General features: G+C 48.3%; 1 non-coding gene across 1 annotated transcript; it reads right to left on the reverse strand.

Moving 5' to 3' along the window:
- Positions 1-3545: 3545 nt before the first annotated feature.
- TRNAI-UAU lies at positions 3546-3619 on the reverse strand. Its single transcript has one exon. It is a non-coding gene; the product is annotated as a tRNA-Ile (tRNA).
- Positions 3620-15015: the final 11396 nt, after the last annotated feature.

Here is a 15015-nt window from a genome sequence, read left to right on the forward strand (position 1 = left end):
GATTTGCAATGGAAATTGGCAAGCAACCAATCTCTAACCAATATTTGGCATGTCAATTTTTGGCATCAATCCAATTATGCTCGTGGTATTTCCGATCGAGTAGTTTTAGAGGGATTGACACGATGATTCCAAAAGTGTGGGAGCAGTAGAACGAAAATATGATATTTGCGATCGGGATTGCTAAATCTTACTCTCAGTCGATGCTATGTTTGTGGGATCTTAGATGTAGATTCGTGTAAAAATTTAATTTTGAGAAATTGTAATTTCCGAACGGTCTCACTTTGTCAATAGGTCGGAACGAGTTCGATCGGCTCCAGACAGAGTTCAGGCAGAAAAACCCGTTGCTCTTCAGCACTACCGGTTGATTACTGGGAGCACGACGCCCCAATACATGTCCGGATGTCCCTACACCGACGAAATCCACATGTCCTGGCCGGTACAGTTTTGCGATTCTTTGTAACTATGAAACGGCCGCCTTTCGTGGAGAAGATGGAGCTCCGAAGGTGACGGTGCAGGATGTCTTGTACGGGGGTGCTAGGCCTCAAGGCAAGTTCGATGTTCTTGCAGCGAAATCTCACTTGCCACCACACTAGTACTACGTGTTTAACTGTGAGGTACGGGCGCCACGGCGTGTGGTCACCAGGAAGAAGAACAACCACAAGATTACTCGCGGTTGATCGTGCCATGTTTGCTCTGTGTCACTTTGTTGGCCCATGCACACCTTCCACAAGGCATTTTCACTAGTAGCATGTATTATGTATGCATGCAGTGATGTATCTGAATCTCTAATGCGTTATTTGTAATATACTCCTGCCGTAGTAGTGTTCTAAACCCTCTTATATTAGTTTACAGAGGAAATATTATCTAGCTGTATAAATTTGTAATAATTTGCATTTGTATGTAAAAACGGGTTCAGTTAAAAGAAGAGCAAGTTAGAGTACTAAGTTACATTTTGCTTTTCAAAATAGAGGAATTTTTTGCCTCATTTATTAATTAAGAAGATCAGAGTTGCCCAATTAATGAACAGAAAACTGGGTGAAACGTACCCATCACAACACGCTGAGCGACACATGCACACCACTCTAAAGAGGGCCTCGTCTACATAGCACTCTAGGGTCATTGTCATCACTTCTCCCCAAGCAGGCGTCATCGCCATCCCTAATCATCAAGCAAGCAACTTCGACTTCATAGATGAACGTCGATCCAACCCACACCAAAGGGGCCGTGCAGAGTCAGAAAGAATATGTGACAGCGACAGAACTTAGTCACCCGCGACAGAGACAGCGCAGCTCTGACTCCAATGAAGAGCCACGAAGGAGAAAGATCAGGGCTAGCACCGTGAAAGATCATCGAAAAGATCGCTCGTTGTACGTCATCGTCGCCACTGGGTCCTGCCACCATAGCTTCGACTTCGAATCAACAAACAAAACCGAGGTAATCGCACAAACACGCCGGAGCTGCAGCCGCCAACATCTGATCACACGGGGTCTAGGGTTTCTCCTGGAGGTGCATCGGCAACTGAATACAAGCGGAAGGGGTATGGTAGCAGTGATGTGATGCCTCCAATAAGTCAAGGGTGCCCGCAGCCGCCATCGTTACCTCTTCACCGATCTTCCCACACACCCTCATCTGCATATCAACCTGCACCGGCGCCGGCAAGCACATCAACCACCACCGAACTTGCCCGTCGACAAGGACGCACATAGAAGCCACTGCAGCCACCCGCACCTTGTGGAGACCACTAGCGTTATTAACCACTGGTAGGCAATCTTTCCATCAACGAATGACCAGGAGCAAGACCACCGGACGGAGGAGTGTCACCCCAGGCCAAGAACCACCACAATTTTGTGTCGTAACCATGCACCAGACGCGCTGACGTGTGTCACTGCACACCCCCGCTCCCTCCCCTCGGAGACCAGAGACGACATGTCCACCCCCAACGCATCACGAAAGCCACTTCACTGGGCCACCCCTGGCCTCCGAGACGCGCCTCCCAAGCAACAGCGCCACCGCGCCAGCTCCACGCACCAAATTTGCGCCACTTGAAGCCCTCGCCCGCGCACGACGCACCACGTGCGTCTACTATGTGCCACCATTCACAGCCACGCCAACCACCCAACACAACCACACAGTGTCGTCGCGCGACCTCCACGTGCTACATCCTCGCAACCTAGACCTCGCGAGCCCCCTTCGCCCTGAAGCCTCGCAATGCCGTCGCGCGACCTCCATGTGCTAGACCCTCGCAACCTGGAACCTCGCGTGCCCCCGTCGCCCTGTGAAGCCTCACAGCGACACCCCCGAGTTGCCTATCCGCACCAGCGCCACCCCGATCGCGTGCATCTACTCGAGCCCCCGTCGAAAGGAACGGCTCGCGCCGCCCAGCCCCGAGCGAGAGGGGGAAAAGGGCACGTCGCCGCGCGGGGCTGCCCGGTGACTGCTGGCGGTGGCGAGGTGAGGAGGGAGTGGCGGGTTTGGTGCCGGCGGCGACTACGGTTTGCTGGCAAGTCACCTGTAGACTTGTCGCAACCTCGAAGTTTTATCTTTTTTCATAGATCCGTTTATTCAAAACATCTCATCTTTTAAACCACATATCCAAATCTCGAACCATTTTCACCGTTGGATTCCTCGTGTCGACATCTTCAAAACTAGATCTCATATTGACAGGTTTGACGAACTTCTTTTTTCACGAAAAAACAGAACCGGGAGCACTTCTTTTTCTTTCCGAAAGCTGTTTCGAGAGGCACGGCCATACCTTTCATGGAAGTAAAACCGTGCCTCTCACGAAAGGAAAAATATATGTTTTTTCCGTTTCCGAGAGGCACGCTCGCGGATGCAAAACCAAGCCTCTCAAGAAAGGAAAAATGCACATTTTTTTCTGTTTTTCGTGAGGCACGGTCATGTTTCTCGCGAAAGAAAAAAATCACACACAAAAGGAAATTCAAAATTTTTTTGTTGTCGAAAAGTTAAGAAAGACCAGTGAGAAATCGAAAAGCCTAAAATACCATCTAAAAGAACAAAAATATCCCATCTTTACTGCGCGAGCAAAACATGGGCCGCGAAGGAACTCCCATCTTTATTGCACGAGCAAAACATGGGCCGCGAAGGAACTCCCATCTTTATTGCGCGAGCAAAACATGGGCCGTGAAGGAATTCCCATCTCTTTTTATTGCGCAAGCAAAACATGGGCCGCGAAGGTTTGCTGCTAGGGATCTCCGGCGCGGGGCAGATAATCTGACGGGGCGACAATAAAAAATAAAAATAAAAATATGGGCCGTCTAAAAGAACAAAAATATCCCAGCTTTACTGCGCGAGCAAAACATGGACCGCGAAGGAACTCCCATCTTTATTGCGCGAGCAAAACATGGGCCGTGAAGGAACTCCCATCTTTATTGCGCGAGCAAAACATGGGCCGCGAAGGAATTCCCATCTCTTTTTATTGCGCAAGCAAAACATGGGCCGCGAAGGTTTGCTGCTAGGGATCTCCGGAGCGGGGCAGATAATCTGACGGGGCGACAATACAAAATAAAAATAAATAATGTGCTGATTGCTCCCGGCGGGGCTCGAACCCGCGACCTTCGGCTCATAAGACCAACGCTCTAACCAACTGAGCTACGGGAGCTGAACACGACAAAAAATATTGTCTATCTCCAGACCAAGCATAGCACCTAGCGAGTGTTGTCCAAACGAGCCCTAAAATCACTAGCGAGCTAGTGTCCTGCTACTCAGTTTTGCAATCAGAAATTGCAACCGCTTAAAAATGATATTGCTCCTTAAGATGCTTGCTAAAAATGTCATTAGATAAAAAAACATCATTATATTAGGTGTTTGCTCAAAATGCAATTAGAAATTGTTATGGTCAGATCAAACCAGTTGATCAAATTATATAACCAAATTGCCCTAGGTACCCCCAATAACGACATCCACACGAAGCATAAGACTTTATATGTAAAAAGTACTCCCTCCATCCCATGATATAAGAGCGTTGACACTAGTGTTGACACTACACCAGTGTCAAAAACGCTCTTATATCATGAGATGGGGGGAGTAACAAATAGTAGGCCATAAATGTGTCGTTTAATTTTTTTAGGGCAATAAGCCATTTTTTATTTTTACTTTTTGACAATCAAAATCTTCCTTTATTCAAAAATGTGGCATCGTTTACAATAAAGGGAATCACAGCATCAGCGCACATTCCAACCAAGAATTCGGAGGAGAAAATCTCACTAGTCTAGCTAGTTCGTGAGCTACCTGATTGCTCTCTCTATTACAATGATTAAAGATAACATGATTAGAATCTAGAGGCATAAAATAAGAGTCATCAAAGACAGCAGTCGCCACTGAAGAAGAATAACCAACAAGTAATGTTGCGACCACCTCCGCACTGTCCGAGTTGATCTCAATTTTAGTGCAACCAATGGTGCTGAGCTAGGTTCATCCCAAATCTCACATTGATAGCTTCCACAATGAACGACTCAATGTTGGGGAACGTAGTAGAAAAAAATCGCCCTACGATCACACAGGAACAATATGATGATGCATATAAAGTTTGGATCAACGATCTTTACCGACTTCGGAGTGCAGCGGAAATAGACGAGTCGGTGTAGATCATACTTGAAGTCACTCGAACTGTTGATGAAGATCCCGCGAACTACCCTCAAATGATCCCTCGAATGGAAGAACGAAAACACGACTTCTCTAATTGGTTGCAAACGTACGATCTTCACGATCTGGCAGCACTTTGCCGTCCAGTGCTAATCATCGCCGGGGAATTAGAGAAAGGAGATTAGAACCACACTAGGTTTCTAATTATGAGGATTAGATAAACTAGGTCTAGCTCTAATTAGATCAATTAGGATCAACTAGGACTAGAACTAGAGGAGGCTGCAAAACTTGTGTGTCCAAAAGTATCAAAATCCTCTATTGTATATAGGTTGAGGGGAAAGGAGGGGGCTCCACACAAGGGGAAGGACTCCCCTCCCCTTGCGCCGGACCTAGGGGAGGAGGTGTCCTCCCCATTGTCCAATTCGGCCACCCCAAGTGGGGAAAGGGCGCGCCTCCCCTATTGGGCCCTTATGGCCCAATTGTCCTTCCACCTTTTGGCGTTTTAATACCCGTTGATATTTAATTAAATATAAAAGTCTCATAACTATTATTAGAGCCTTTTATTATTAATTTAACATCTGTGGATACATTTTCCACCTATATATTATTTATCAGTAACACCCGGTGTTGAAGAACGCAGTATTTCAAAATTTTCCTATGATCACGCAAGATCTATCTAGGAGATGCATAGCAACGAGAGGGGAGAGTATGTCTACGTACCCTCGTAGACCGAAAGCGGAAGCATTTATCAATGCAGTTGATGTAGTCGTACACCTTCACGGTCCGTCCCGATCAAGTACCAAACGTACGACACCTCCGCGTTCAGCACATGTTCAGCTCAATGACGTCCTCGCTTTCTTGATCCAGCAAGAGGGGCGAAGTAGTAGATGAATTCCAACAGCACGACGACATGGTGACGGTGTTGGTGAAGAACAATCTTCGCAGGGCTTCGCCTAAGCACTACAAAAACTATGACAAAGGATAAACTAGACGGGACGGGGTTGCTGGCACACGGCTTGGTGTTTCTTGATGTGTCTTGGGTGCTAGCCCTACCCCTCTATTTATATGTTGAGCCTTGGGGTCGAAGCTTGGAGTAAAAGCCTCACAAAGTCAGTTTCACCCAAAAGGCAAGAGTCCTTCTCGGACTCCAGGACCAGACGCCAGGGTTCCTAGCGTCCTGGACTCCGCAAAACTTCCTTTTGCGCTTTCCAAAAACCTTGTGGGCTTTCCCCTTTGGCCCAAATAAAGTGTTCTCATACCCAAACATTTCCGGAAACATCCGAAACCCTTCTGGAGACCAAACACTATTATCCCATATAACGATCTTTATATCTGGACCATTCCGGAGTTCCTCATCATGTCCGTGATCTCATCCGGGACTCCGAACAACATTCAGTCACCAACATACATAACTCATATAATACTATATCGTCAACGAACGTTAAGCGTGTGGACCCTACGGGTTTGAGAACTGTGTAGACATGACCGAGACATCTCGCTGGTCAATAACCAATAGCAGAACCTAGATGCCCATATTGGCTCCTACATATTCTATGAAGATCTTTATCGGTCGAACCGCATAACAACATACATTGTTCCCTTTGTCATCGGTATGTTACTTGCCCAAGATTCGATCGTCGGTATCGTCATACCTAGTTCAATCTTGTTACCGGAAAGTCTATTTACTCATTCCGTAATGCATCATCCCGCAACTAACTCATTAGTCACATTGCTTGCAAGTCTTATAGTGATGTGCATTACCGAGAGGGCCCAGAGATACCTCTCCGACAATCGGAGTGACAAATCCTAATCTCGATCTATGCCAACTCAACAAACACCATTGGAGACACCCGTAGAGCATCTTTATAATCACCCAGTTATGTTGTGACGTTTGATAGCACACTAAGTGTTCCTCCGGTATTCGGGAGTTGCATAATATCATAGTCATAGAAACATGTATAAGTCATGAAGAAAAAAATAGCAAAAAACTAAACGATCATAGTGCTAAGCTAACGAATGGGTCTTGTCCATCACATCATTCTCTAATGATGTGATCCCGTTCATCAAATGACAACACATGTCTATGGCTAGGAAACTTAACCATCTTTGATTAACGAGCTAGTCAAGTAGAGGCATACTAGGGATACTCTGTTTGTCTATGTATTCACACATGTACTAAGTTTCCGGTTAATATAATTCTAGTATGAATAATAAACATTTATCATGATATAAGGAAATATAAATAATAACTTTATTATTGCCTCTAGGGCATATTTCCTTCAGTCTCCCACTTGCACTAGAGTCAATAATCTAGTTCACATCGTCATGTGATTTAACACCAATAGTTCACATCTTTATGTGATTAGTTCACATCTCCATGTGACAAAGGGTTCACTAGAGTCAATAATCTACTTCACATCACTTTGTGATTAACACCCAAAGAGTGATCATGTTTTGCTTGTGAGATAAGTTTAGTCTATGGGTATGCGACATTCAGATCCGTATGTATTTTGCAAATTTATATGCCTACAATATTCGGACGGAGCTACTCTAGCTACTTGCTCCCACTTTCAATATGTATCTAGATCGAGACTTAGAATCATCTAGATCGATGTCAAAAGCTTGCATTGACGTAACTCTTTACGACGAACTCTTTTATCACCTCCATAACCGGGAAATATTTCCTTAGTCCTATAAGGATAATTTTGACCGCTGTCCAGTGATCTACTCCTAGATCACTATTGTACTCCCTTGCCAAAATCATGCTAAGGTAAACAATAGGTCTGGTACATAGCATAGCATACTTTATAGAACCTATGACTGAGGCATAGGGAATGACTTTTTCATCCTCTTTCTATTTTCTGCCGAGGTCGGGTTTTTGAGTCTTTACTCAACTTCACACCTTGCAACACCGTCAAGAACTCCTTCTTTGATTGTTCCATTTTGAACTACTTCAAAAACTTGTCAAGGTATGTACTCATTGAAAAATTGATCAAGCGCCTCGATCTATCTCTATAGATCTTGATGCCCAATATGTAAGCATATTTACCGAGGTCTTTCATTGAAAAATCCTTATTCAAGTATCCTTTTATGCTATCCAGAAATTCAGTATCACTTCCGATCAACAATATGTCATCCACATATAATATCAGAAATGCTACAGAGCTCCCACTCACTTTCTTGTAAATACAGGCTTTTCCAAAAGTCTGTCTAAAACTATATACTTTGATCAACTCAGCAAAGCGTATATTCCAACTCCGAGATGCTTGCAGCAGTCCATAGATGGATCGCTGGAGCTTGCACACTTTATTAGCACCTTTAGGATTGACAAAACCTTCTGGTTGCATCATATACATCTCTTCTTTAATAAATCCATTAAGGAATATAGTTTTGATATCCATTTGCCAGATTTTATAAAAGGCGACAACTGCTAACATGATCCGGACAGACTTTTAAGCATCGATACGAGTGAGAAAATCTCATCGTAGTCAACACCTTGAACTTTGTCGAAACCTTTTGCGACAATTCGAGCTTTGTAGATAGTAACACTACTATCAGCGTCTGTCTTCCTCTTGAAGATCCATTTATTCTGTATGGCTCACCGATAATCGGGCAAGTCAATCAAAGTCCATACTTTGTTCTCATACATGGATCCCATCTCAGATTTCATGGCCTGAAGCCATTTCGCGGAACTGGGCTCATCATCGCTTCCTCATAGTTTGTAGGTTCGTGATGGTCTAGTAACATGACTTCCAGAACAGGATTACCATACCACTCTGGTGTGGAACGTACTCTGGTTGACCTATGAGGTTCGGTAGTAACTTGATCTGAAGTTTCATGATCATCATCATTAACTTCCTCACTAATTGGTGTAGGCATCACTGGAACTGATTTCAGTGATGAGCTACTTTCCAATTCGAGAGAAGGTACAATTACCTCATCAAGTTCTACATTCCTCCCACTCACTTCTTTCGAGAGAAACTCCTTCTCTAGAAAGGATCCACTCTTAGCAACAAAGATCTTGCTTGCGGATCTGTGATAGAAGTTGTACCCAACAGTTTCTTTTGGGTATCCTATGAAGACGCACTTCTCCGATTTGGGTTTGAGCTTATCAGGCTGAAACTTTTTCACATAAGCATCGCAACCTCAAGGATCCATTACATTGTGGTGTTCTAGGTGGCGTGAGTTGTGAAACTATTCGACATTGTTTCAACTGAAGGCCAAACTCGTAACTCAAATATTTTGTCTCCGCGATCAGATCGTAGAAACTTTATTTTCTTGTTATGATGATTGTCGGTGTCAAAACCGGCGGATCTCGGGTAGGGGGTCCCGAACTGTGCATCTAGGCCGGATGGTAACAGGAGGCAAGGGACACGAAGATGGAGGTAAAACCCTACGTCCTGCTTGATTAATATTGATGATATGGGTAGTACAAGAGTAGATCTACCACGAGATCAGAGAGGCTAAACCCTAGAAGCTAGCCTATGGTATGATTGTTGATGTGTATGTTGTCCTACGGACTAAAACCCTCCGGTTTATATAGACACCGGAGAGGGTTAGGGTTACATAGAGTCGGTTACAATGGTAGGAGATCTGAACATCCGTATCGCCAAGCTTGCCTTCCACGCCAAGGAAAGTCCCTTCCGGACACGGGACGGAGTCTTCAATCTTGTATCTTCATAATCCAGGAGTCCGGCTGAAGGTATAGTTCGGCTATCCGAACACCCCCTAATCCAGGACTCCCTCGGTAGCCCCTGAACCAAGCTTCAATGACGACGAGTCCGGCGCGCAAATTGTCTTCGGCATTGCAAGGCGGGTTCCTCCTCCAAGTACTTCATAGAAGATTTTGAACACAAAGATAGTGTCCGGCTCTGCAAAATAAGTTTCCACATATTGCCATAGAGAGAATAATATTTACACAAATCTAATCTGCTGACGTACTCCGTAGTGTGACATCACACCACGGCCAAGCTTTTATTCGAACCATCTTACTGTCCCATCTTAGCGCGTTATGCGAGGCGGTTTCCTTGGCATGTCTTGTTAAAGCAGAGATCGTGTCCCCTTATTCCGGGATTCTCATCAATACGGGCGTGGGTAACCCAATCGCGCCATTGATTACGGCGCTTGGAGATAAGCGAGTTTACCAGGCTGGTGGGGACACGTAGTCGCGTCCACCCATATAAGGGGATAAGGATCCACCTTTTTACCCACACCTTCTTCCTCCTTTGCCTATCCATTCTTGCGCACCCGAGCTTTAGCGCCCAAGTCCGCACTACCACCTCAACCTTCTCCAGTCATGTCCAGAGCGGGAGGCAAGTGGATGGTCTCCTCCGTCACGGAGGGACACATCAAAAATCTAAGGAAGGCCGGATATTTGGCTAGTGACATCGCGCACCGGCTTCCTGAAAAGGGGCAGCTCATCCCCACTCCTAGGCCCCATGAGAGGGTGGTATTCCTCCCCCATTTCCTCCGTGGACTGGGCTTCCCTCTGCATCCATTTGTCCGGGGGCTCATGTTCTACTACGGCCTGGATTTCCACGATCTGGCCCCGAACTTCGTCCTCAACATCTCGGCGTTCATCGTCGTGTGCGAGGTGTTCCTCCGCATCCGCCCCCATTTCGGCCTATGGCTTAAGACTTTCAACGTCAAGCCAAAGGTGGTGCGCGGCAGCCAGGCGGAGTGCGGCGGTGCCATGGTTGGCAAGATGGCCAACGTCCTGTGGCTCGAGGGCTCCTTTGTGGAGACCCTGAAGGGGTGGCAATCATGGTGGTTTTACGTCACCGAGCCGCGCGACGCCGAATGGGTCGCACCCCCTGAGTTTCGATCCGCCCCCCCTACGCGGCTCACGTCCTGGAAGGAGACGGGCCTGTCGTGGGGTAAAAAAGGAGAGCTGACCGGACTCCAAACATGCGTCAAAACCCTGGTGGACAAGAAGCTCAGACTTGTCAACGTAGTCCAGGTTATGCTCATCCGCTTGATCCTCCCGTGTCAACGACGGGCCTTCAATCTGTGGGAGTTTGACCCGGTGCAGCATCAAACTCTAAACAGGCTCTTCGACACGACGTACGAAGATGCCTGGAGGATGCTTTTCAAGGGCGCCGAGGCTCCCGCATCCGCTACCGAGGATCGTGGATTCAGCGCGCAGCGTCACGCGCTCGCGGTAAGCTATTTTTTCCTTATACAGGGTATCAGTTTTCCATAGTTTGACTCTATGCGGGATCTAAACTCCCTTACCTTTGACAAGATTGGCAGGTGACGTCCGGACAGATCAACTATCCGGCTCCTTTGCCCGAAGGCCCAGCGGATGCTCACTTGGCGAAGCTGCTGGTTCCGGCACCCTATGTGGTGCCGGAGAAGAAGGTCAAGAAGAAGGCCACGGGGACTCGAAAGAGTGCCCGACGCCCGGAGGTGTCGGATTCATCATCCGACGAATCCAATACGCACTCCTCCCGTGAAGACGAGGAGGAGGAAGAAGAGACCCCCCCCCTCCAGCGGGGGAAGGGAAGAAAAGGAAGGCCGCCCTCTCTGAGGAGGCCGGAGGGTCCAAGAAGGGGGAAACCCTTCCTCCGGACTACTCCACCGATGCCGACGACGGCGGAGATGAGTGGTAGCCCAGGGCCAAGCCCATGGGCTTATCGTAAGTATCCGGATACCGGAGTAATTCATAGTATTCGTTTATTGCATAGCTTTCCCTTATGTCGAATATGCTTATGCAGCCCACCCAAAGACCGGCTCGACGCGTCGTCGAGCGGCTCATTGGACTCGTCGGAGGTGAACTCGCTTCCGACGGCTTCCTCCCCCCGCCCTACGGACGACACCGAGGTGTTGTCCCAACAGGTTCCAAGCATGGAGGAGGTGGTCCCGGAGGCGCCGCAAGGCGACCTCCCGGACTCCAGGAGTAAAGGGGATGAAACCCCCAGAGCTCCAAGTCCGGCCCTAGGCCAGACACCGCTCCGGAACCTTCAAAGGTTCCAGAGTCCGGCGGGGGACCTCCTTCCAAGAGGAGCAAGTCCACTGCGCCGGCAGCCTCCGTCCAACCGGAGGCGCCGGACAATATGCTGGAGGCGCTCCAAGGCGCCTCCATCGACGAGGAGCACCGCGCTATTATGAGTGCGGTGGTCCAGAAGGTTCAGTCCGCAAAAAACGGACTGACTAAAGCTTGTACTAGCCTTTTGACAGGCTTCGAGGTAAGTAAACAAAGTATAAATAATAGTACCGCATAGACAGTAGCCCATGATGCTCTATTTGGCGTTCGGGAAGAAAGGCCGAATAGAGGATCAAATAGAATTCGCAGGAGTCTAACAAAAATGAGTCAATATGCATGTGCAGGCTACCCTACTTGCGTCCGCCGCACTGACTGCGGAAGTGGACACGCTAAAGCAGGACCTCGAAAGGTCCGAGCAAGATCTCGAGCATGCCAAGAAGCAGCTCGAGGACAATGAAGGTAAGAAATACCTTGTTAAATATATATATATAAGGTGCAATTGCAAAAAATGACAGGATTATCGTGGCTATTGTAGGGGCCACGTCTGAGGTGGCTACCCTTAAGCAAGCGCTAGACGAGGCCGAGAAGAATTCAACCTCGGAGCGCACCGAGCGGGAGAAGTATGAGGCCGAGGTTGGCAAGGTGCGGCAAGAGCTCCAGGCTCTCATGGAAAAACATGAGAGTTTGGAGCGTGACTCGAAGACGCAAGCATCCGAGCTTGCGGTGGCTATTGAAAATGCCTAATCTACCAAGGCCGAATCCCAGAAGACCCTCCAGGAGTTGGACGAGGTGAAGAAGATAGCGGCGGGTAAGGCATTCTTTATGCATAGTGAACACATAAACGTGAGTTACTTGATACTTACCCGAATCCGGAGCTCTCCAGGAGCGTTCGCAGATCTCCCCCGGAGTGTGTCCGATGCCGCCGCATTCTATCGAGCCGAGGAGGGCGGCTCGACGGAGAAGGTGTTCTTGTCTCAGTACGCTGAGGCCGGACACCCCGTGCCCCTGAGAGACCAGCTGAAGCAACTGGTCAAGCTCCACAAGGCGGCCGAACAGGCCATGAAGGGCCTCATAGTTCAGCTGTGGCCTGGAGAGGCTCTGCCTGGGAGCTATTTCGGGCTGGTGCGGCTGCTGGTGGAGGCCTGTCCAAGGCTTGAGGACATCAAGCGCTCCATCTGCATTGAAGGTGCCCATAGGGCCCTTGCCCGTGCTAAGGTGCACTGGGCAAGCTGGATGCGGAGAAGGTTATGAAGGACGGGCCACCGCCGGCGAAAGAGCATCGCAAGCCCGAGAATTATTATAAGGATGTTCTGAAGGGTGCCCGCCTTGTTGCGGATGAATGTACCAAGGATGCATTTTTTGAGTAAAACCCGCTCGAGTTATCCTGTGCGCTGAAAACTTGTTCATATGCGCTAAGCAATGCTGCTTGAATTTAAAATATTACCTTCTGTGCGGCTGTTTATCAATACTGAGAGATGGCGAGTCGTCGGCTTCTGCCCCCTTGCCGCTAGTGCTGGGGTGTTCGGGGATAAACCTGGGCGCTCTTTTTCCCATATTTGGGTCCTTCGAGGGAGGCGCTCAGCCCAACGAACGAGGCAATCGGACTATAATGCATGAACACTCTCACTTAGCCATAGAATTCTATAATTTTAAATTTCGGCGAAGCCCCTAGTATTCGGAAGACCGAGTTCGGGGCGCTATCCACGCCTTGGCGGGACAGAGCCGACTCCTCGCCCTAAGCGGCATAAGTCTTTAGGGACTCGAAAAAACCTCTCGAACAGTGACCAGCTCTCGCTTCATCATGACAGTCAGTTTTAGCTTTCTCCACTGAGGTGCTCGGCCCAGCTCAACTAGGGCACAATCGCAGTGGTTCTCGTAGTGCTACCTTAGCCGATATAGCGGAACGTAAGGCACCAAAACATAGGAGTCGGGCAAACCCAACTATTGACCCAAGACATGATTCGGAGGCGATGCATATAGTGCTATAAGTTCGGGGTGCCGCACTTGTGGAAGTGTTCGGACTTCTCACACCATATTGAGGGGTACTGAAGCCCCTGGCATATTTTGGCCGTACCAACGTGTACGGGTGCAACATGTCGTTAAGGAACATATAAAAAAAGGTAATGCAAAAAATAGACAAAAGTTATGCATTGTTTATTAAAATAGTTGCGATCAAAGCAGAACGATACAAGTAATGCGATAAACAAAAAGTTGGACTATTTAACATGTCTGCTCCAGGGGCAAGCTGCGGAATAGTATGCGAAACAGGTATACTACTCGTGATAGAGACCACCTGGGATTTCCGTAATGCGGCATGGCTTGTCTGCTTCCCTGGTCCTTGCATCGTTTGTGCGGCACTTGAACTGCCGAACAGGTCTTCCAAAGAGTAGAGTCCTGGAAGTAAGAGAAAACAAAAAAATCGGCAGCCCCTGGTGCGGTTTAAGCCGTGCTTTGGGCGTGCCGTGATGGTGCCCCTCCCCCTATGCCCATGGTATTTCCAGAGCGTAGTTATGGACGCGAAGTACTGGCGTCGCCTTTTTGCGAGGGTTGGGGTTGGGGCCGCATTGCTACGCCTGCTCGGAACGTGCTAGGCGGTCTTGTTGTAGGTTACTCCGGGCGCGCTTGACGGTGTCTGGACGTTTAATGGCCGGATGAGAGAACTGCCTGGAGAGGCTGCTTTGTACTTCCGCTGCAAGGGCCGTCGTGTGCTCCTCCGTTCGGAGGGAGCGTTCGGTGTTTCCATTGACCGTAATTACTCCACGAGGGCCTGGCATCTTGAGCTTAAGGTATGCGTAGTGTTGTACCGCATTGAAGTTGGCGAATGCCGTTCACCCGAGCAGTCCGTGATAGCCACTGCGAAACGGGACTATGTCGAAGATTAACTCCTTGCTTCGGAAATTATCCGGAGATCCGAAGACCACTTCAAGTGTGACTGAGCCTGTGCAGTTGGCCTCTACACCTGGTATTACGCCTTTAAAGGTCGTTTTGGTGGGCTTAATCCTCGAGGGATCTATGCCCATTTTCCGCACTGTATCCTGGTAAAGCAGGTTCAGGCTGCTGCCGCCGTCCATAAGGACTCTAGTGAGATGAAATCCGTTAATAATTGGGTCTAGAACCAGTGCGGCGAATCCGCCATGACGGATGCTAGTGGGATGGTCTCTTCGATCAAAGGTGATCGAGCAGGTGGACCATGGGTTGAACTTTGGGGCGACTGGCTTTACCGCGTATACGTCCCTTAACGCACGCTTCCGCTCCCTTTTGGGGACATGGGTTGTGTATATCATGTTCACCGTCCGCACTTGTGGGGGAAAACCCTTCTGTCCACTGTTGTTCGGCGGCCGGGGCTCCTCGTCGTCATTGCTATGCAACCCTTGTCTTCATTGTCGGCGCTTAACTTGCCTGCCTGCTTGAACACCCAACAATCCCTG

This window comes from Triticum dicoccoides, chromosome 7A (genome assembly GCF_002162155.2).
Source record: "Triticum dicoccoides isolate Atlit2015 ecotype Zavitan chromosome 7A, WEW_v2.0, whole genome shotgun sequence".
Classification (NCBI taxonomy): Eukaryota; Viridiplantae; Streptophyta; class Magnoliopsida; order Poales; family Poaceae; genus Triticum; species Triticum dicoccoides.